This window comes from Eubalaena glacialis, chromosome 3, assembly GCF_028564815.1.
Source record: "Eubalaena glacialis isolate mEubGla1 chromosome 3, mEubGla1.1.hap2.+ XY, whole genome shotgun sequence".
In the NCBI taxonomy this organism is placed as follows: Eukaryota; Metazoa; Chordata; class Mammalia; order Artiodactyla; family Balaenidae; genus Eubalaena; species Eubalaena glacialis.
The window spans coordinates 42,614,298-42,636,152 of NC_083718.1; the positions used below are offsets into that span (position 1 = coordinate 42,614,298).

At 40.6% G+C, this 21,855-nt stretch overlaps 1 protein-coding gene and 1 non-coding gene across 3 annotated transcripts in view; one reads left to right on the top strand and one right to left on the bottom strand.

The window, feature by feature from the left end:
* The window catches only part of KCNH1 (potassium voltage-gated channel subfamily H member 1), a 422,730-nt gene that overhangs the window by 140,386 nt on the left and 260,489 nt on the right, over positions 1–21,855 (bottom strand). The gene's annotated exons all lie outside the window — the stretch shown is intronic.
* Positions 12,897–13,001, top strand: LOC133089205 (U6 spliceosomal RNA). Its single transcript, XR_009700591.1, has one exon. It is a non-coding gene; the product is annotated as a U6 spliceosomal RNA (small nuclear RNA).

The window sequence follows — 21,855 nt, forward strand, 5'->3', positions numbered from 1 at the left end:
ACTTGATCTCTTCATTCATTTATTCCACAAACATTTGCCAAGCATCTCTTTTCTGGTAGGCCTGGTGCTAGCACTCAGATACAATGTCTCATAAGACCTGGTCCCATATGAACAAACAAATGAGCTGTGGTGTGGTCAGGGTGAGATCTAGACTGGGGGTGGCAGAAGCGGGCAGGGTGTGCAGCATGCCCAGGAAAGAGTTTTGAAAGATAAATGGGAGCTAAGGGGTATGGCAGTGGAGTGGGGAAGGAAGACTCCCAAGCAAAGGCAACTAGTTCAGCCCTGGGGCACCAGGTATGGATGGAGAGTGGTGAGCGATGAGGCTGGGTCAGTGGGCAGGGGCCATGCCTAAGACTTATGCCCGGCCATGACACTTGGATGTGCATTTAATCAAGACTTGCTCACCAAACCACTAGTGTGTGCTATGAACCCATGGACATTTTCAGAGCTTCATTAAATATAATGAGGGTACAGGGACTGCCCTTTGCAGAAGAATGTACACACACTCAGTTATTTCCACCATTTAACTCTTATTGCTTGGTTAAATCCACTGCAGATAATTAGCCAATCGTTCAAAGAACATAGATTGAATGACTGACTTCCTCACCCACCAACTCTCTTTCAACTTTTCTTATCAGTCCCATCACACAGGCTAAACATTTTGGTATCATTTCTGCATACTCCTTTCCTCACCCTTCTCAATTCCGTTACCTGACATCTCTATTTCTGCTATGTGTCTGGTGTCCACTTTCTCCATTCCATTCCTGCTGCTTCTTCTAGAACCACTCCTTTTCAAAAGGTCCACATTTCAACTGCTTCCCAAGCCCTGGTCCTCTCTTCAGTTCCTCCCAAACCACCTCAAATCCTGCCTCTACACTGTAGTAGCCATCTTTCCAAAGCATTCTTTTGGTTGTATCAATCCCAGCTCCAAACTCAGGGCTTCCCCATCCAGTCCATCCTCCTAAGCATGGTGTCCAAGCATGTGGCGCAACTGTAATAGGGAAGAACAAATCTGATTCCATATTAGATCTGTTTCTTTTACTTTAACCTCTTTATTCTATTGCTTTTGCTTTGATTTAAGAATGTTGCCTAGGGACTTCCCTAGTGGCACAGTGGTTAAGAATCTGCCTGCCAATGCAGAGGATACGGGTTCGAGCCCTGGTCCAGGAAAATCCCATGTGCCGCGGAGCAGCTAAGCCCGTGTGCCACAACTCCTGAGCCTGTGCTCTAGAGACTACAAGCCACAACTACTGAGCCCGTGTGCCACAACTACTGAAGCCCACACACCTAGAGCCCGTGTTCTGCAACAAAGAGAAGCCACCACAATGAGAAGCCCACATACCACAACAAAGACCCAACGCAGCCAATAAATAAATAAATAAATAAATAAAATTCGAACACAAACCATTTGATTTAATTTAAAAAAAGCAATGTTGCCTATAGCCTAAAATATACAGGATAGCCTATTCTCAGGGCTCTGACTTTTGAGTCCATTCATGTAGAGATAAAAAGTTGCAGAACAGAGAATAACATTTGTCTTGTTGGAGGTTTACGGGAACATCGTGACCTGATCTATCCAGACAGCTGCAAGAACAAAGGATTCCTACACCAATAAGTTTGCAACAACTAACCACACCCCTCCCTCGACTTGCCTTTAAAAATGCTTTGCTGAAACCCTTCAGTGAGTTCCGGGTTTTTTGGGCACGAGCCACCCATCTCCTTGCATGGCCCTGCAATAAACCTTTCTCTGCTCCAAACTCTGACCTTTTGGTTGGTTTGGCCTCACAAAACTTGCATTCGGTAACATGACCTGCCTTTGCACACCTGTCTTCCACCACTCACACTCACACAGCTATGCTTCAGACAACCCTGAGTCCTTCCCTTCCTCGTGTGCACCCTGCATTGAGGACTGAGTCCACGGACATACAACCTGTGCAGTCACATGGACTCTGCCCTTAGAAGGTCCCCCACTTGGTTAAATGCTCTGCTGTCACTGATTTGAAATTCTTAATGATTATTGAACAAAGAGTCTCGCATTTCCATTTTGCACTGAGCCCCACAAATCATGCTGCTGATGCTGCCTGCTTTATTCTTTTTTGGGGGGGCCATGCTGCATTTGGCATCTTAGTTCCCCAACCAGGGATCGAACCCGCGCCCCCTGCATTGGAAGCACATAGTCTTTTTTTTTTTTTTTACACACACACACACACACACACACTGTATTTTATTTTTACAAGAGATAAATAAACTGACACTAAGCATTGTAAATAGATGACCACAACAAAAGCAACAATGATTGCAATTACCAAACACGAAACACACTCATCCTATGTCATAATATTGACATTCAGTCCAGTAATCCTCCACTGTAACAGCTCCTTTACTTTGCAGGGAAGCACATAGTCTTAACCACTGGATCACCAGGGAAGTCCGATGCTGCCTGCTTTACATCCTTACGTTTAGTCATGTTGTTCTCTCCATGGAAAGACCTTTCCTACCTGCTAGAACCTGACCCCACTTTCAAGGCCCAGCTCAAATGCCATGAGGTCTTTGCCAGCCTCCCGGAGCCTGAAGCAGGCTCTCTGCTGGGCTCCTAAAACACTTTTCTTTTACTTCTGTTTTAGCACTTGTCACACACAACTCACAATGTAGTTATTTGCAAACATGCCTCATCCTCCTTACCAAAAGGACAGGCAAACTTCTCTGAGATGGGGGTGGGAGGTACATTCTTTCACTTCTGTTGCTTCTCAGTACCTGGCACAGAGTAAACTCTCAATACATTATTGATGAACTGAATTTCACTCTCCATAATAACCCAGTGATTTCTTGGTCCCTGGTGCCTCTTCTCCCAATGGGCTGCTCCCAGCCCAGCCCAGTTCTGCAGACTGTGTGCTCACAGTAACATCTGGCCACCTCAGAAACTATGGTAATGTAAGAACAGGCACTAGGCAGCCAATTACTTGAGGGGAGTGAAATGATTTTGTAACTAGTAAAGCACATGAAGTGCTGTTGGAGAGAAAAGGAGAAAAAAAGAATCAAGGCAAATTTGAAAGTTACTAGGCTAGCAAAATTTTCCACAGAAGAGAACTGACTCCCAGTTGTATGTAAAATTGCTCCTAAAGTAAGTGTTGCACTGGGATGCCCAGGAGGCTTCGTGATGTTGAAGACTTCCACCCCAAACATAGCCAGTGGAACTCAGACGTGTTTTGCTCTGAGGACCATACTGCATCAAGAAAAGCTGAAACTACAACATGCACCCTCCCCGTATGTCACTTACAGCACATCTTAATCCAGTCATGTCTTTTTCTTGCTAAGAACCCTCTCAATACTCTCCTTACTAGAGAATAGAGTCCAAACACCTTAGTATAGCCAAGACTTATTGAGAGCTTTCTTTGTGCCAAACACCACATCAAGTACTTTATAGAGATTGTTTCATAAATTCTTACAGACTTAGATAATAGATGCTGAGACAGGCTGGGACCTGGGACCTGGAACCCTTTGCTGCCATGCTTGCACCTGGACAAACATCTCCTGGAGCAACAAAATACAGAGAAACTATAAGGGACTAAAAATAACTGCATGTATGTGCAGTTGGGGCAAATTATGGACAAAAAGATACAAAGAGACCAAAAACCCAACTGCCACTTCTGAAGAGCCCCCTGCACTCAACACTACCAAAGCAGTGGGCAAAACACCTAAGCCACGCCTCTGGCCCACCCCCTGGACCCGTCCCTACCCTCACCTCATATAAGGAACTGGCTCACCCCCCGCTTGGGGTGCGAGTGAGCAAGGGAACCTGTTACTTGTTCTTGCCCCTCCCTGGTGCAGCAGGGGCCCCAATAAAGCCTTGCCTGAATTTGTTGTCTGGCCTCTATTGATTAAGGAGGCCAAGAACCCTGGTCGCTAACAGTGCTATGATTATCCCTATTTGAAATATTTGAAAACTAAGATAAAGAGAGGTTAAGTAATTTGCCCCACATCACACAGGAACCAAGTGGTGGAACAAGATTCAAAGCAGTTCATCTTCGAAGTGCCTGAGCACTTCATCACTGCGCAGGCCCCTGCCCACCAGCCAGCCCCCTGTCTCACACCTCTGCTCGCCACCTGCCCCACACTGGCACCCATCTGAGCATGTACAGTCCTCTGAGCTGCCTAGCTCTCTCACTCGGGCTTCCAAGCCTTTGTTCCCAGCATGTACATTATTCTGGTGAATGTGACCCTGTCATACTTTGGCTTCAAATTTGGGTCTCCGGCCTCCTTTCCACTCTGAAAAGATTGTGGAAAACAAAGAGCTTTTATTTATGTGGATTACATCTATCACTATTCACCAGGTTAGAAATTAAATCTGAGGAAGTTAAAAATATTTGCTTATCCACTTGAAAAAAATAATAAACTCATATGTTAACATAGATAATATACGTGATGAAAATAGCAATATTGTCCAAAACATTAAAAAATTAGTAAGAAGACTGTTATTGCTTTACATTTTTCCAAGTCTTTTTAATGTCTGGCTTCAGAGATGACAGACTTTTTATATGTGCTTCTGCACACAGTCTTAAGTGATATGTTGTTCTGGTTGAAGTATATAAAGAAAATCCAGTTTCACACAGATATGTAGATGGAAGAGGGAAGACTATTTTAATAGCCTTTTGGATAATGTCAAAGAACATTGTTCTTTGACACTATCCTAAAATTCAACAAGTGGTAGTTTCTTACAATTTAATGTGGGGTCTGAAACCACATCAATATAATTATCATACTCTGTTACATTAATCCATTGGTCTTTCTTACTCTTTGAAAGGACCTTTTTCTCATGCATGATTCTGAACATCACACATTGGTCATTTGGAAAATATGGGTTCACTGAGTTATAAAGCTCTTCCAAAAATCACATTTCTTTGTGCCAAACCAAGACATTTCACTAAAAAAGGCCAAAAAATCCTATTTGTTAATCACATCAATTCCATCAAACCATTCTTTGGAAACTGTCAAATTCATGGTGGCAGATACCAGTTTTTCACAATTCTAATTTTTGCTTGAAAGCTTTAATTTTATCATTGGCAACGAATACTGTCAGTTGTTTTCCTTGAAGTGACAGGCTCACCTCATTGATTTTCAAGAAAATGTCTGCCAAATACCCAAGTCTGAATAACCCTAGTTTGTCGGTTGTCCTCTCAAGTAAAAACGGTACTGAAAACAGCAGCTATTTCAGTTAGAAATTCAATTGCACAAAATCTTTTCCTTGAAACAGCCACAGTATTTCAGTATGCAGAAGTACTTTATGGATAATTCTCATTTTGTTACACAGGATATTAAAATACATACTCAAGGGTCGAAATTTAATAAATTTAATCATTTTTGCTTCATCAAGGGCATTCTTGAGTGAAACCAAATTTTTTGTTTAATGAGTGCACAGCAGTGAAAAATACAGTGACTACAAATACAATTTGGCACTGCCTTTATTCATGCTAAGGGGCTAGTGTTTCACACAACATTGCTTTTGTACCATCAGTGCACACATCAACACAGACAAACAATGCCTTAGTATTATTATGTACATAGTTTTGACCTCACAAACTCCCTGAAAAGCTCTTGGGGATCCCCATGGATACACAGATCACGCTTTGAGAACTATTGCCCTACACACCTTCCTAGAGCCATCGCAAATGTAACTTCCCTGAGAAATTTTACCACCTCTCCTTCTCTGTGCCACCACTGTGATTTGTATAAACTTCCGGCATAGTACTTATATTTTATTACATATAGTCAATTATATCTTCTTTCTCTCCTACAATTGTCAGTTCCTTTAGGGCAGAAACCATGTCTTATTTATCTTTGAATACTCAGCCCTTAACAGTATCAGGCACACAGTAGGTGCCTGATAAATATCTGTTGAATAAATGAATGAATGAATGAATGAATGAATAACTTGTATGGCAGATTGTATTTTCTAAAGATGGTTACAACAATATGTCCCATCACACACGCTCTTCTATAATCCTGCCACTTACCCATCAATAGGTCTGCTCCCTTCTCTTTTAACCTGGCAGGTCTTTGTGACTGCCTGTAAAGGCAAGTCTTTGTACAACCTATAAAGCTAGTAGAAGAGATGTTATGTGACTTCTGAGGCTAGGTCTTAAAAGCGCCATGCATTTCTGTTCTGACCTCTTGGGACACTAACACTTGGAACCCAGCCATCATACTGTGAGGAAGTTCAAGCAGCTTGTGCAGAGGTCTACATGGAAAGCAACCTGGGTTGCTGGCTCAAAGCCCCAGCCGAGTTCCCAGCCTACATCCAGGGACCAATTTGCTGCCCATGTGAGTGAGCCATCTTGAAAGTGGATCATCCAGTCCCTATTTGAGCTGAGCCTACTGACAACCTAACAGAAATGAGACACCCTGATGAACCACTGCTCAGCTGCTGATGTATGAGCTAAATAAAAAATTATTTATTGTTTTAAATCACTAAGCTTTGAGTAATTTGTTATGCAGCAACAGATAACCAACACCCTATATTTGTCAGCTCACAGACGACAGAAACGATGATTGACTTACTCTAGTATTCCCTACTACATCTAGCACAGGGCCTTGCATATTGTAGGTGTTCAAAATATATTTGTTGACCTGAAGCTAGCACCTTTTTTTGATGCCACATATCCAGTTAAATATATTCAGTATAATCATGGATCTTACACATGGGATGGTGAAAACATCTCATTCCTCCAGGACACAATTAGATACTACTGTACTCATTAGGAAATAACATGAAATGTAAAACACAAGGCATGAAACCCTGGTCTCCCTGTTTTTTCCATGAATTAGCCTACAGAGGGATTTTAAACAACAATTACTAGAGAAATGTCTTCCTACCCACCTCCTCGTCAGCTCACATGAGAAGTGTCGATTAAGAAGTCAGATGAGAGAGGCCACAAAAAGACAAGGAAGATAGAGAAAATGTTGGCATTGATTTACTTTTCTAACTTATTATTCTCATGATTTCAATTTTTAATCAACCATGCTTAACTTATAGCTTAACATTACTAGCTAAATTGAGAAAGAAAAAACTGTATTACTTATTTTTATTTCTAATTTACAAACAGTAAAAGAAATTACACATGACTTTTTTGTTTGTTTCAAGAAAAAGACATACTTTATCTGAATGCATCAGTAGAAGGAAACCAAATAATGGCAATGGAAGTGACTCTGAAGAAATGGAGACCAAAGACCTCATGCTAGTTTTATTTTGAAGGATCATTACTTGTATGCTAAGTTTGGGTTGGGTTTGTAGCCATGTTGGAGGATGGCATGCTAGACCCAAAAGTGTGTTACTGGCAGAAATGTTCTAACTAGTGATTCCTTCAAAACTTCTTGGGCAGAAATTTACTCACAAAAGGCTAAAAAAAAAGCTCAAAACTAAAAGAATTCTTTGAAATAAAAAAGTATTGCATTAGAAAACCACAGAAGCAAATGTTCAATATTTTACTTATTAATGCTTTGTGCACTTCTACTAAAATAGCACCTCAGGTTGCTAAGACCAAAAAAACCTATGCAATTGATGAGACATTAGTGACAATCTGCAACAGAGGTGTTTGTTTGGAAACATGAATCTTTGGCAAAGAAAGTAGCTCCACTACCACTTTCAAATGACTCCACAGACTAACATACCAGGCTAATGATATGGAAGACCAACTCAGAGACCAAATAAAGCAAGTGAAGTATTTTTCATTGCAACCTGACTTGTGCAATGATACTGCTAATATGGCAATCTTTCAGTACAGATGTGATTTGAACACGATGGTGATATGAAGGAAGAATCTTTTTTTAAAATTTTTTTTCATGCTCATTGTCAAAAGACACAACTAGCTTTCAAATGTATAAAGCTAAAAAGAATTACATTGTCAACAGGTGTGGTCTGGAGTTTAAGTTTTGTGTACAAGTATGTTCTGATAGCACAGCTGCAATGATAGGAAAACATTCTGGAGTGAGTACCTATATTAATAAACTTACACCAGAATGTACATTAATGCACTTCTGCCTTCGTTGAGAAAGACTGGCTTCAAAAATAAGTCAGCTAAACTAAACATTGTACTTAGTGACGTAGTAAAGATAGTAAATTACGTAAAGGTAAATAAGTTAAATTCACGGCGACTCTGAATGAATAATCAAGAAGGCGGCTAATCATAAACAACAGTACTGCATGTTGATGTTTGATGGTTATCGAGAGGAAAAGCTCTCTCAACAATGTCTGCAGTGCAGAATAAACTCTTAGTGTTTTACAAGGTAAGAAATCAGCTTGGTCCCAACTTTGTAAAGATATGAATTAGAGCCAGACTTGTTTATTTGCCTGTCCTTGCTATTTTAATGATCTTAATACTTTCATGTAAGGGAGAAACAATTTTTTTCAATGGCAGATAAGATTAAAGACCTAAAACAAAAGCTAGACACTTAAAAGAACAGTTTCCACACTTACCCCACGTTCTAGAATTTAACAATTATCAGTGAAAGAGGTGATGATATTGATACAGCACATCTGACGAAAGTTATCGCCAAATATTTTCTGAATTTGATAGAATGTTTTGAATCTATTTTCCTAGAATTATGCATAAAAAATTCTATGGATTCATTTTTCATCAAAAGATAATTTAAAGTTAACTAATATTTTTGGAACTGGCTACTGATGAAGACTCAAAAGTGAATTTTGAAAACACAGCACTACTTGCCTCATTTTAGATAAAAACTGAAAATGAATAAAATAAAATAATGAAATAAAGGAGTCAATTCTCCAAGAAGTCATAACAGTTCTTAATGTGTATACACCTAATAACAGAGTGTCAAACTACACAAGGCAAAAACTGATAGAGCTGTAAGGAGAAACAGATGAATCCACTATCATAATTGGGAATGTTAATATCCCTCTATCAGAAATGAACAGATACAGCAGGGATGAAATCAGTAAGGACCTAGTTGAACTCAACACCATCAATCAACTGGATATAATGGACATCTATGGACTACTTTATCCAACAACAAGACAATACACATTCTTCTCAAGCTCACACAGAATGTTCGCCAAGACAGACCACATTCTTGGCCATAAAACACACTTTCACAAACTTAAAAGAATAGAAATCATACAGTGTCTGCTCTCAGACCACAATGGATTTACACTGGAAATCAATAAAAGAAAGACAACTGGAAAATGCCAGAAAGAACAATCTAATCATCAACAATCTACCTTAATTCAGCACACTTTTGTTGAGTGTCTGCTACATGGCATGTCCCCAGGGGCGTGGACCATGGCTGTGTCCTCGGTGCACTCATTCCCTGACTCTATGATCTCCATCAGTATTTATACAGTAAATAAGTAAGGTTTTAGGAAAATACTAAAACTTACCTGGAGTTCATAATCTACTGGTGAGGGGTGAGGGTAGAGCGCCTGAGACCCTGACAATGACAGAATATTCCATACGTGCGCTGAGATCTAGATATTGCTACAGGAACACTGAGGAGGCAGTCCTTATCAGTGCCTGATTTGTCACTTTTGTTTTATTGTGTTACATCCTTTGTCTGTTTCTCCTTGTATTATATCGTGAGTTCCTGTGTCTAGGTTATCTTCCACATAGTGCAGTGCATGTAAGTGGGAGCTTAATAAAGGATTCTTGATGAAATAATGACACCTACCATCACTTACTGAGTTCCTCCCATCTTCACAAACATTTTCTCAATTAATCCTACAATAGCCTATGAGGCAGATGTTATCTCCATTTCATAGATAAGAAGGCAGAAGCGAACTTCCCTGGCGGTCCAGTGGTTAAAACTCCGCACTTCCATTGCAGGGGGTGTGGGTTCAATCCCTGGTCAGGGAACTAAGATCCCACATGCCGCGTGGCCAAAAAATAAATAAATAAATAAATAAATAAATAAATAATAAAATTTTTTTTAAAAAGAAGGCAGAAGCACAAATGGGCTAATATATCCAAAATAACCAGCTAAGGTGATGACTGGTTTGTGAACCCAGATTCAACTGACCCCAAAGCCATGCTCTTAGCCAGCACTATGTTCTGGATCTGCCCTTTGTGGTGTGATCATAAGAAGATGATTTAATACATCCTATCTCCAGTTCCTCTTTGGCAAAATGGCATAACTCATTCTTGCCTATTTCATTGGGATGAGGGCAGTTGTGATGTTCAAATGTAGGCTGTAATGTATAAATAAGGTATTAAAATAATTACTTGTTTACTACATAGCAAATGCTCCTTTAGCTTAGAGACTGTCATTCATCTTTGATCTTCCCAGTTCTCCACCTAGAGCCTTGAAATATAGCAGTATTTGTTAATGTTTGTTGGATGACAAAATTACGAGTTAAGGAGAGAATGCATATTCATGAAGGATTTTGCTAGCTGCTGTTTTTAAAAGGTTAGAATTGAATTTTGTAATTGAAAATAGTAAATTTATATTCTACCCTGGTTTAAGAAACTAGGCCTTTGATGGTGAATATGTTTCCCACCAGACTTTGAGTCGCCACGTGCCACCTCGGCAGGCCCAGGGCAGACTTGGCAAAGGTGCTGCCCAGGCTCTGTGCCTACACAGCTTGGTCAAGAGGTCTAGTTAATTGCTCACTGGGCTCTGCACACAAAGGTACATTTTGCAAAGCTGCTTTTTGCACGTCGTCAGTTGGAAATGTAACTCTCAAGAGTGTAAGTCATTTTACTTTGTATGTATTCAGAGTGACTGCAGAATTGCTTTAGCAGATAATTTCATGGTGAGAAGGAAAATACTTCATAGATATTCTCAACTGAAATCCTGAAAGCTGAACTGGAGGTTGTCAGCTTTCTTCTTTTGATAGCTGTGCTCCCTTTAGAAAGAAGGAAAAGGAAAAATAACCTTAAAGTTCTCCTTCCCATGAGGGGTAAGATGCCATGCCCCCTACATTGTTTGACCTTTTCGATTGACTCTTTTATAGCTGGCTTTATTGTCTCAAATGAGTTGGGCCAATGTGAAGTTCTATCTTTATTATTTTCATTTCATTCTCTGTGGGCAGCATTACTAACTCCATAGGGAACCACCTTGTGCAGTCGTGGGTGTGAGGACAGGAGAATGGGGGTAGATGGCGTCCCATAAACCCATTGTTGTAAGTAGAAAACAGCTCAGAGCACAGCTGATGATGGGTCTGGAGAGTCTCCACAGGTAAGAAATAAAAATAGTACCACATGCCCTCTTCTTAGTTTTCTAGTTCAGTGCTTCTCAAGCTATCTCTGGTAAAGAATTCATTTCTAATTTTTTCAAATATCCAATCTATCTCAGATTAATACTTGTGTCAAAATGTAATAAGTTAAATTTAGAAAAGTTAAATTTAAAAAAGATGAATAAAATACAAGCCCCAATTTTTAAATTTGATTCAGACATAAATGTATATTTCAGTTAACATATTCAGAACAAACACCAAGAAAAAGGAAAGAATTACAGACACTGTGCACATTTTTAATTTGACATGTGCACAGAGGTGATTAATATAGAAAATTCCTATTACACTTGTACTTCTGTCACTCCATAATCATAATTGAACAAAGTTACAAGTGAAATAGCAGTTCTTCATACTAAATGCCTATATGCACACTTTGAATGAATAGCATGCATATATGAGCTTGCTTCTTGCTTGCTAATTGATCTAATCTAGGTGGGATTGACAACAGTGCTATTCTCAGGGGACAGATGATAGACCCAGAAGTGAGTCCATCAAGGACACAAGCCGTGGTTCAGGCACGCAACAAAAGTGTGCTGAATTAGAGCAGGTTGTTGGTGACTAGACTGTCCTTTCTGAACTGTGGTTCTGGGAACCACTCATCCATGTCAGTGATCCCCAGGGCTCTACTCCCAGGTAGGGGCCAGATCTCTATGACAGCAGCAGCTAATCCTCTGAACCATCCTCAGCTAAACCCCACTGTTCAAGAGCGGACGCTTTCAGAAATGATTTACAATGTCTTTCTGAGTAACAATGAATCTTTATTACTGAAGAGTGGAATAAAACTTCTCCCAGGATACAGGAATAGGTTCCCCTCCTATGGGGTCTGGAGATGGGAAAAGAAGGCCGTCATGAAAGTGTGTATGGGTTATGTAACTAGGTATTTTCTGAAGGGCATTCAAGGTCATTGAGGATCCAGCCCTGCATTTCCCCTTAGGGTGGTGGGACTGAAACTCGGCTCTCTGGATGCTCTGATCAATAAGAACCCCAGTCTAAGGAGGTGTGAGCTCAAAGTGGAGGGAAGCCTCTCTTCTACGGTTCTGATAACGTACCTCTGGCCCCATACTGTAGTGCCCCACTCAGCAAAACAAAAAGCCTACAGTTCACTAGACCTACAGACCTCAGAGAGCATTCAGTGGCTATCTTTGTTACCCAACTTGTCCTTGGTTAACATGTTAATCAACATGTCCTTGATTAAATTTCATTGATATGTACTGTACCTTCCCTGAGGTGAGTTCTGGTAGGAACAATCTTTTTCTTATAATAGTGCTATTTCAGTGCCCTTTACAGGTTAGTACCCTGTGTGGCTGCCCAGCTGGCTGCCTTATCAAAGTCTATTCTCAGTAGAGCAGCCAGACTGACCTCTTAAAATCTAAGTCAGTCTTTACAACGCTTCATTTTATCAGAATGAAAGCCAAAGTCCTTATGGTGACCTTCTATCTGCCCCCCTCCCATCTCCCCACCCTCATTCTCCCACCCTGGCATCCTTGCTATTTCCTGAAGACACTCTTCTGCCTCATGGTCTTTGCACCGGCTGTTACCCACACAGAAGTCTCTTTACCAAAATAACCGTATTGTTAACTCCATACACCTTTTAAGTCTTTGCTCAATGGTGCGCTTTCAAAAAGGCTTCTCATGCTCGCTTCGGCATGAGGATTAGCTTCTGCTGTCATATACTAAAATTGGAATGATACAGAGAAGATTAACATGGCCCCTGCGCAAGGATGACACTCAAAGTCGTGAAGCGTTCCATAGTTTTACCTAGAGACTGTCGTACAGAGTGAAACAAGTCAGAAAGAGAAAAACAAACATCGTATAATATTGCTTATTGTGGAATCTAGAAAAATGATACAGATGAACTTACTTGCAAAGCTGAAATAGAGACACAGACATAGAGAATGAACTTGTGGATACCACGGGGGGATGGGGGGGTGGGATGAACTGGGAGATTGGGATTGACGTATATACACTATTATGTGTAAAACTGATAACTAATGAGGGCCTACTGTATAGCACAGGGAACTCTGCTCGGTGCTCTGTGGTGACTTAAATGGAAGGAAATCTAAAAAGGAGGGGATACGTGTATGCGTGTGACTGATTCACTTTGCTGTACAGCGGAAATTATCAACATTGTAAAGCAACTGTACTCCAATAAAAATTTTTTAAAAAGTCATCAATAAATCCAAAGTCATCTAAAAAAAAACAAAAACAAAAACGTTTCTCAAAGAGGTTGTAACATTACAACCCACTCCCAACCCTCCCTTTGGCACTTCCAATTTTCTTTACCAAACTCTATAATACCCACCCCCCAGCCCTGACAGGATTTATTGTCTTCTAACAAACACACAAAACTACTCAGTTTATCAAACACTCATGTAGCCCTTATTATTATTATAGCCCTTTAGAAAGAACTAATTTAAAACTTTGATTATATGTATTGATTATTTTCTGACTCCTTTCTCTAGCATATCAGTTCCATAAGGGCAGGAATTTTAAAAAATTTACTACTGTATTTCTGGTGCTTAGAACAGTATCTAGCAAATCATGGGTTCTTAATAAATATTTGTTAATAAATGAATGATTCTCCCACTACTTCTTTTCACAGAACCATCCTTGAGTTTCCTTTAAACATCTCAAGCTCCGGTGTTTCTCTCCCCTTGCATGTGCCACTTCCGCTCCCTGGAATGCTTTGCCCCCCTCACCCATGCCACAAACTCCACCCATCCTTTAATTTCATTTAACTTCATCACTGCCCATGAGAACTTTCTCTTGACCGTGTACAGACATAGTCAAGAGCTCCTTTCTCAGGGTAGCCAGATCAAACCAAGGATGCTTTCCCGAAGAAACTTAGTTCTGGCAAATAAATCATCTGTGTCTGCCTGGACAAGACATTTTCTCAGAGGGTCAGGGCACCAAACTGATACCTGAGTTTCAAGCACAGGGCGGGCTGGAAAACATCAATGATAAAACACTTGCCTAGAGTATATTTTATCCCCATCCATTGGATAGGAGTAAATGCGATTCTGTATTGAATAGGAGAGGAGAGAGAAGGAAGGGGAGAGACCAGCTGCTGACACCATCCATTATCCAAAAGAGCAAATTAAAAGACATTGAAAAATAAACAACTAAGGTTAAAAAAAGAGTAGACAATGATTTCCCATGGAGAGTTTGGAAAACGGCAAGGTCAATCCAAGATAGCTGAGGTGTTCAGACCACAATCTGTCTCCAGTGACTCTACAGAAATGCAATTCCTTTTTCCTCTTGACCTCTTAGACAGACAATCCTAAAGTATTTAATGAGTGTCATTTTCCTCCTCTGGTACTCTCAGGCAGTTTGAGAGTGTCGTTTCAGAACTCCAAAAGACCAATAAAACTGCCCAGGCTTGAACCAGAACTGAGATTCTTAGGCAGGGCAACACCATTAAGCTTCAATTAAGGAATGTGCTCAGGTAACCAACCCTGGTTTCAGATTTCCAGAAATAATTATTTGAGTTCTCAGGCATAGTCTCTTCAAAAGCTACTAAAGAGCTTTATAAATACCTACTCATTATGGTCCCTCAATTCTATATAAATTTGACCAAGTATTTGAGAAAGCATGACTTTGCCATTAAGATACCCTGCAAACACAGATCTCTCCAAACACAGGCCAACTATTTGCTTTGTGTCTTATCCAAGGAAAAACTGCTGCCAACTGCTAATTGATTATTTTATTCTGCTTAAGTTCAAGTGTATGAATATATAGGGTCTTGGATAACTCAAGGCTGCATAGGGTTAGAAAACAAGGCCTTTTCATTATTCTCATCCATCATCCACCTGAATTTATTTTCAGAAAATATATCCCCATCTTTGAGTTTCCAGAAATAAATTTTTTTCTAGGCATAATTTCTTTGAAAGCTTTTCATGAGCTTTGTAAATTACCAACCTCCCAAGGAGGGTTTAAATCAGATTAAAGCAGAATGGAGAGAGGGAGTTGAGTTTGGTCTCAGCCAGGCTACCAGGTACTTTCTATCACACGTAACGCAGGAAGCTGCAGAGAGCTCTGAACCGATGCCTGAGTGTACTGGCTGGGCCGCGGCTCAGCGCCTGACATGCACAAGCAGACAAAGTCTGACAGCTAGGATGCTCATACTTCCTCTATAGTATCCTTGACAAGGGTCACCAAGAGGCGACATTTCCCCTCTTAGAGAGCTTCCAACTCTGCTTCTTCTGTTCCCGACTACCTCAAGTGTTGGAAAAATTTCCCCCCTGGTTCTTCTCCATTGGGCAAAACTGTACCTTCTGGGGATATGCAGTTTGAATCTATTCTTTCTTTTACATGAAATCCCTCAAGTATGCAGTGCAGCGCTGTCTAACAGAACTTTCTGCAGTGATGGAAATCTGTGTGTTGTCCAATATGATAACTACTTGCCACATGTGGCTATTGAGCCCTTGAAATGTGCAGGTGTAACTGAAGAACTAATTTTTAAATTTCTATTTAATTACTTTAAATAGCCACGTGTGGTTCACAGCTATCATACTGAACAGTGAAGACTGAGACATTTTTCATGACTCTCTTTACCAAAAATCTTCCCTTTTCCAGGTAAATAGCCCTTGTTCCTTCAACAGTTTCTCAACCAAAATGTCTTCCAGAACCTCCTCCCTGTAATCAGTCCTCTCTGGATATGACCTGATTTGCCAAATTCCTACAATGTACTAAAGCAGAGAACTCCTGGTGAGGTCTGCCCCAAAAGACCATGGCCTCTTATCTGATTCTGCTCAGATGTCTGATAATCCTCTCCTTGAACCTTACCTAGCCAGTACATTTTTGGCATATACTCAGCCCTCAATAACTATTGAGGGCTGAGTATATGAGCCCTCAGTAACTAGCCTTCTTGAAAGAAAGTAACTGTTATCTGGGGGAGAATAAAATTTCTAGGTAAGCACCTCCCTTCAGAGATCACAAGTGACACTCAAAGTGAGAGAAAGTTAAATTCTCTATCCTTGGCTTCTCACTGAGCCCTGGAGGGCACTCAGAAGGGGTTGCAGATATCATTCTATTCACTGAAATGTCTTATGTATTATACAGCACATCGAATATCAGCAAATTGCAATTGCAATACTCTTTAGACAAATCATTAAATGGGTGTTGCATTTCTACAAAAAAAGATACGTATAAATTGAATTTGAGAAACAAATCATTTCAGAGATTCTTTATCACCTTTGTGGGTTGTTCTGCAAAGAGCCAGCAGATCCCTAAACATCTTAGCTTTGTGTTTCTCTTCTCCTTCCTCTAGATTGTATACATGACCCATACACAGTCCCCGGGAAGCATTAAGAGAGGGCTATTTTCAGGAATTGGGGTAAATACACTTACTTGCAAAGACCTTTCTCAAAGTGAATAATCACCCTTAATAGAGCTGAGAATTGCTGAATCTATTGTGTTTATGAATCAAATTTCTAAAGTGGGGCACAACCTCAGCATTACCTTACTGGACAGAAAGAATTCATTACATAGCCACCTAACAGGGCTGACAGGGAGCCCCTCACCCCAAACCTTGGTGGGCTTCTGAACATCAGCAGTAAAGCTTTCTGAAAACAGATGGGGAGAACGGGGCTAAGACAGAAGAGAGAACTGGGCTGACCATCTTCAACAAAGTGCCTAAAAACTCTTACCCATAGAATGCCTTTCATTTCTTCCAATAAGTAATCCTTTACCAAATTTTATGTATGCAAATCCTTTCTCTGTGGCTCAAGAAAAAAATAACTACATTTTCACATGTAGGCACAAACAAACTGAGGTCTCTTTGATCTCTCTTAAGCCTCTTATTAATCCTGAAAAGTCTTTAGGCACAGAGTTCAGCCTCTTTTTCTGTAAGGCCAAGTATTAATTTTAACATATTCGGTAAAAGCACAAAGGCCATTAAATATACCCACGTGCGCCAGAGCTCTTGAGGTATAATTAAATTTTAACAAGAACAATAAACTGTGTGAATTCAAGGGAAATGTTACTTTCTTAACACTTATCCTTTCAATAAAGGATAAGTCTTTTACCTAAACGATGATTATCTCTGGGTTAAGGTCTTAGAAGGCATCTACTGCAAGGTGCAAGAATGTCTTCCAGTCAGTTCTGGAGAAGGGTATATGAGAACCTGGGAGGAAGACAGAAGAGAAGCCAAATCCCCCTCTTGTTGGAAGACAACAGGGTCCAAAGTGATGGAACATAAAAACAAAACCAGTGAGTGCCTGTGAAAAGCTCCCTGTAATAACAGTTTGAAACTTAAGAGAACTAGATCAAAGTGAATAGTTAGGAGGGAAAATGTGGATGGTCTTGATTAGTGCTTTTCACAGCCCCTTTATTTAGGGGTGGGGAAGGGGTGGAAAAGGCAGCAGGACAAGGCTTTGGGCCCCCCAAACTGGCCCTGACTTCAGCAAGAACAGCTCCTTGTAAAAATCTGATTTCTCTATTTGGCTTCCATGGAGGCCTTCACATTTTAAAAGATAAAGAAATTTTGCAAGCCCCTTAGCTAAATGTCCATTCCCCATACAACTTACAGGGAGGAGAGCAGGGTTTCACTTACAATGTAGAGGGCACGTTCGTACTCAGGGACACAGGTAATAGAACCGAACGATGCTATTCCCATCTTTTTTTTTTTTTTTGCTATTCCCATCTTTAATTACTTGTGTTGAAGTCTAATTTGTTTTTAAGAGATGGCACAGAAGTTGTGTAAACATTACTAAGAGTAAACATTAAGCCTGCCAGGAAATTACCTTAAATCCCAGAAGAACGCTGATGCATTTTGGCAGAGTCCAAGTAAAGTCATATGCAATTCTCATCTGTCAACACCATTCAATTTACTGTAGAGCAAAAGAGTTCTACCCCTTCATCCTTCCTTTCCAACAGCCCCTTTAGTCCTTCTCAAAAAGGACCCTAGACTGCGGCCATACTAAACTGATCCCCATCATGAACTTGAAAAACATGTACCAGACACAGTACTTGTACAGTGAAAATAAAGATTAAAAAGATACACTGGCTGCCTTTGAGGAGTTGAGGTCTAATAGGAGAGACAGGTACATGAATTGCAGTACGGGAAGACAAAGAAAGGGATGAAGGTTCAGGGGCTGAATGGACAGCCAGGCAGACTGGCTGGCTGCTGAAGGCAACAAGTGAAGCAATTAAGTGTATCCCGGGGAGGCAGAAAAAGCTTGACTCACTGTCTCTGCCTTAGGTCAGGACCCTCATCATTTCTTATCCAGACAGTTGTAATAGCCTCCTAAATGGGTCTCCCTGCCTCTAAGCTTACTTCATCTACTCTATCCCGCTCTCTACCTGACCTGCTTAAAATTCTTCAATGACACAGCCAACTGCAGAGCCAACACCACTTACAATGACTTACAGCGGTCTTCATTATCAAAATCCTGCCCATCTCTCTGGCTTCTTTTCTTCTAAACTCAAGGTCACGTAAAAGTTCTTGGAGGTCCCCAAAGGCTCTGTGCTCTCAAATATATCTGGGCCTTTGCACACGGTATTTCTTCTGTCCACAACATCTTCCTTATCTCAATCTGGCTAATTCTCATTTGTTCTTGGAGAATCAACTCCCCTACAAAGCTTCTCTGGACAGTCCCTAGATTAGGACAGTGCCCCATCCTCAGTGTTCCCAGAATACCACGTACTTAGCCCTAGTAGAACATTATCCACACTGCTTGCATTTGTCACTGTGTTTTATCTGCTTAATTCCCCAAACTCGGATTGTGAATTCCTTAAGGACAGTAAGTTCATTATCTTTGTACCACCAAAGGTCATGCAGCACCTGGTGCATAATAGAGACTCAGTGAATGTTTTGAATTCAATAAAATATTGACCTAGAGGCTCATGACATAGAAGGGAAAAAAATCAGTAAAAGGAAAAGGAAAAACATTAAATCTTTTTTTGTCACTTCTGGTTGGGGCACCAGAATGAAGTCACTTAACTGATCTGAAACAGGATTCTCACTTGACACTAATGATTAAGAGGGCACACGAGGTAGTGGGAAGTACAAAAACCTTACAATCAACCATAGCTTCAGTCGAATCCTTTGCCTTAGCACTTACTGGTTGTGTGACTTGGGTAAAGTTACATAGCCCCTTGATGCCTCAGTTTCCACATCTGAAAATGGGGATAATAACAGTCCGTATGTGATAGGGTTATTGAGAGGATTAAATGAGCCTGGAAAGCACTTCAAACAGTGTCTGCCACATACTCAGCAACTGATAAACACCAGATATTGTTACTGTCATTGTTATTAGTTTGTGAGAATACTTTGTAAAGAGCTAAACAAATTCCTATCATCTTAACCATAAAATAGCATTTTCACGAAGTCTTTCCAAGTTTACAGTAAGGAAAGTCCCCAGAGGGCTATAATACAGCATAGCTGTATATCAAATGTGACTTCAGTTTTAAAGTGATGTTCTACTCAATTTCATTTGGAAATATTCTGTGTATCTTTTAAAACTCAGTAGATAGACTTTAAAGAAAAAAATCTGTATTTATAGCAGAAGGAATTGACTTAGCACTCAGGCTGGATTCTGTCTTCTCTGGAACAAATGAAGGATTTCTTGACTGTCTGTCTACAGGGGGATCTGGCTGGAATAAGGGAATGGCCCCGGGACCCATGAGCAAGCTAACTAGTGCTGGGAGATGGAGGAGTGTGTGTGTGTGTGTGTGTATGTGTACGCACACGCACGTGCATGCTCTAATGTTTTCTTAAAGGTTTCTCTAGGAAATGTCTGATCACATATTTACTTTTCTCAGTCTATGACAGCATGGATCGTAGAATAGATGTCTCTCATCCATAGCATTAGCTGAATTACAGTGCTTTTCTTCCAGTAAAGGCAAAGTACACACCTTAGACAATGGCTCTGGAGTTGTTTTTCTCTCAAAAAAGTAGCCTAGGTCTGAAAAAAACAAAAACATAGCAGCCATTCTCCTGAACATTTCCAGGCTTCTAGAGGGTTAAATGAAAGGCAAGGAAAAGAAAATACATTGTGAGAAAAAAGAAAGATGGAGAAGAAAACAAGGGAAAAAAACCCCATGGAAACCAGAAGTGGCTGGAGCAACTCCTCATGGTTACGGCACACGTGCCTGGGGCAAGGCAAGAGAGGTACTTAGCTGTGCTGAGGCTCTCCTCTGCACCCAGTTAGGAAAGATAAGATGGAAATGGTAACATCACACCAGGTGAGCCTGGATGAGACTTTTGGAAGCACCTGCTTCTAGCATTTTGCAAACAGGGGTTGCAAAAGCAAGTCTTAAGTCTTCTCCAGAGACAATGAGGAAAGTTAAAGTCTGTTTTCAAAGGATGGTCTAAAGGCAAGGGGATGGTCTGAGTCAGTATTCAAAGTGTTCTGAGGGGTTATCATTTCGGACACAACGGACTATCTCCTAAACTACAGCTGCCTCCCTGCTACTGTTGAAATAACAAAACTCAAACAAGTCACAAGATCACCCAAACCAGCAAGAGGAATGATGCCATGGTTTACACCACTAGTAAGCACACTTCTAATGAGGTCAGACTCGAGGTCTGGAATCTTATGTTGGCCTGTTACCTTTCTCCCCTTAAATGGGCACCAGGCCAGCTGTCCTGCAATGTGGGCCAGTAAACAGAAAGGTGGTCAAGCAAAACAGAGCCTTAGCGTCTGCAAAAATCTGTCCCTGTTACTTAAAAAACGATTCAAAGCCTGAGCCCCCAAGTGGTCAGTCATTAATGGGATCACAAATGGGGCTGTTTCCTGCTTAATACCATTCAAGAATTTAAGAGATTCATTAGCTTATGCCTCACCTTCCTCCTAACTACTCTCATTTTAGTTAAATATATTTATACCTGTCTTCTTCTAAAAGGGAGCCACGGTGGTTTGATATCATTAATACTACAACAGACCAGCCTCCAAGGCTCACTGTAAAACCCAGAGACTGTAAGCTCACAGCTAGTTCCTTCCAGCCCTAAGCCTCTGGGATCCTCTGCATTGTAAAGACAGTAAAGGCTGAATTTTAGAACATGAGTAGGGCTAGGGAAAATCATAAATAATTGTGAGATGGTGACTTTTACTACCCTATAAAGCTGGATTAAATGTAGATGCTCTTAAGACCGCTTAAGAAATTTATGTTTCTCTCCACCACCCACTGTGACAACTTAACCAACCTTCTGGGACAGGAGGAAAAGGTAACTGGGCCACAAGGATCCAGATTCTTGAATCTTTGTTGGAATAATAGCAGCTAATATATTTTACACCTCAAGGCTTCCACAATCTCTTCTCTTATTTTAATACAGGGGAAACTGTCCACTAATAGACTTTCCCCCCTGTATATATCAAGAGGCTGTCTTTATTCCTAAGAACCAATGAATCAACAGGAGCAAGTGACCCTTGGGTACTGTAGCTACTACTGGAATGTAAGCACAAGCAGGGAGGGGCAGAGGGTTCAGAGGCAGGGACTTGATGTCTTTAAACCCCCAGGTACACTCTGGTGGGGATTAAGAAATACATGTGGATGACAGGGTGTGAGAAAATCCTGGAAACTTCTGAAAAACAGGTTTTAAATTGGGTACAACATGAGCTCCCCCTTTAAAAAACTCCTGCAAAGAAATACCCCTTTGAGTGCCCTAA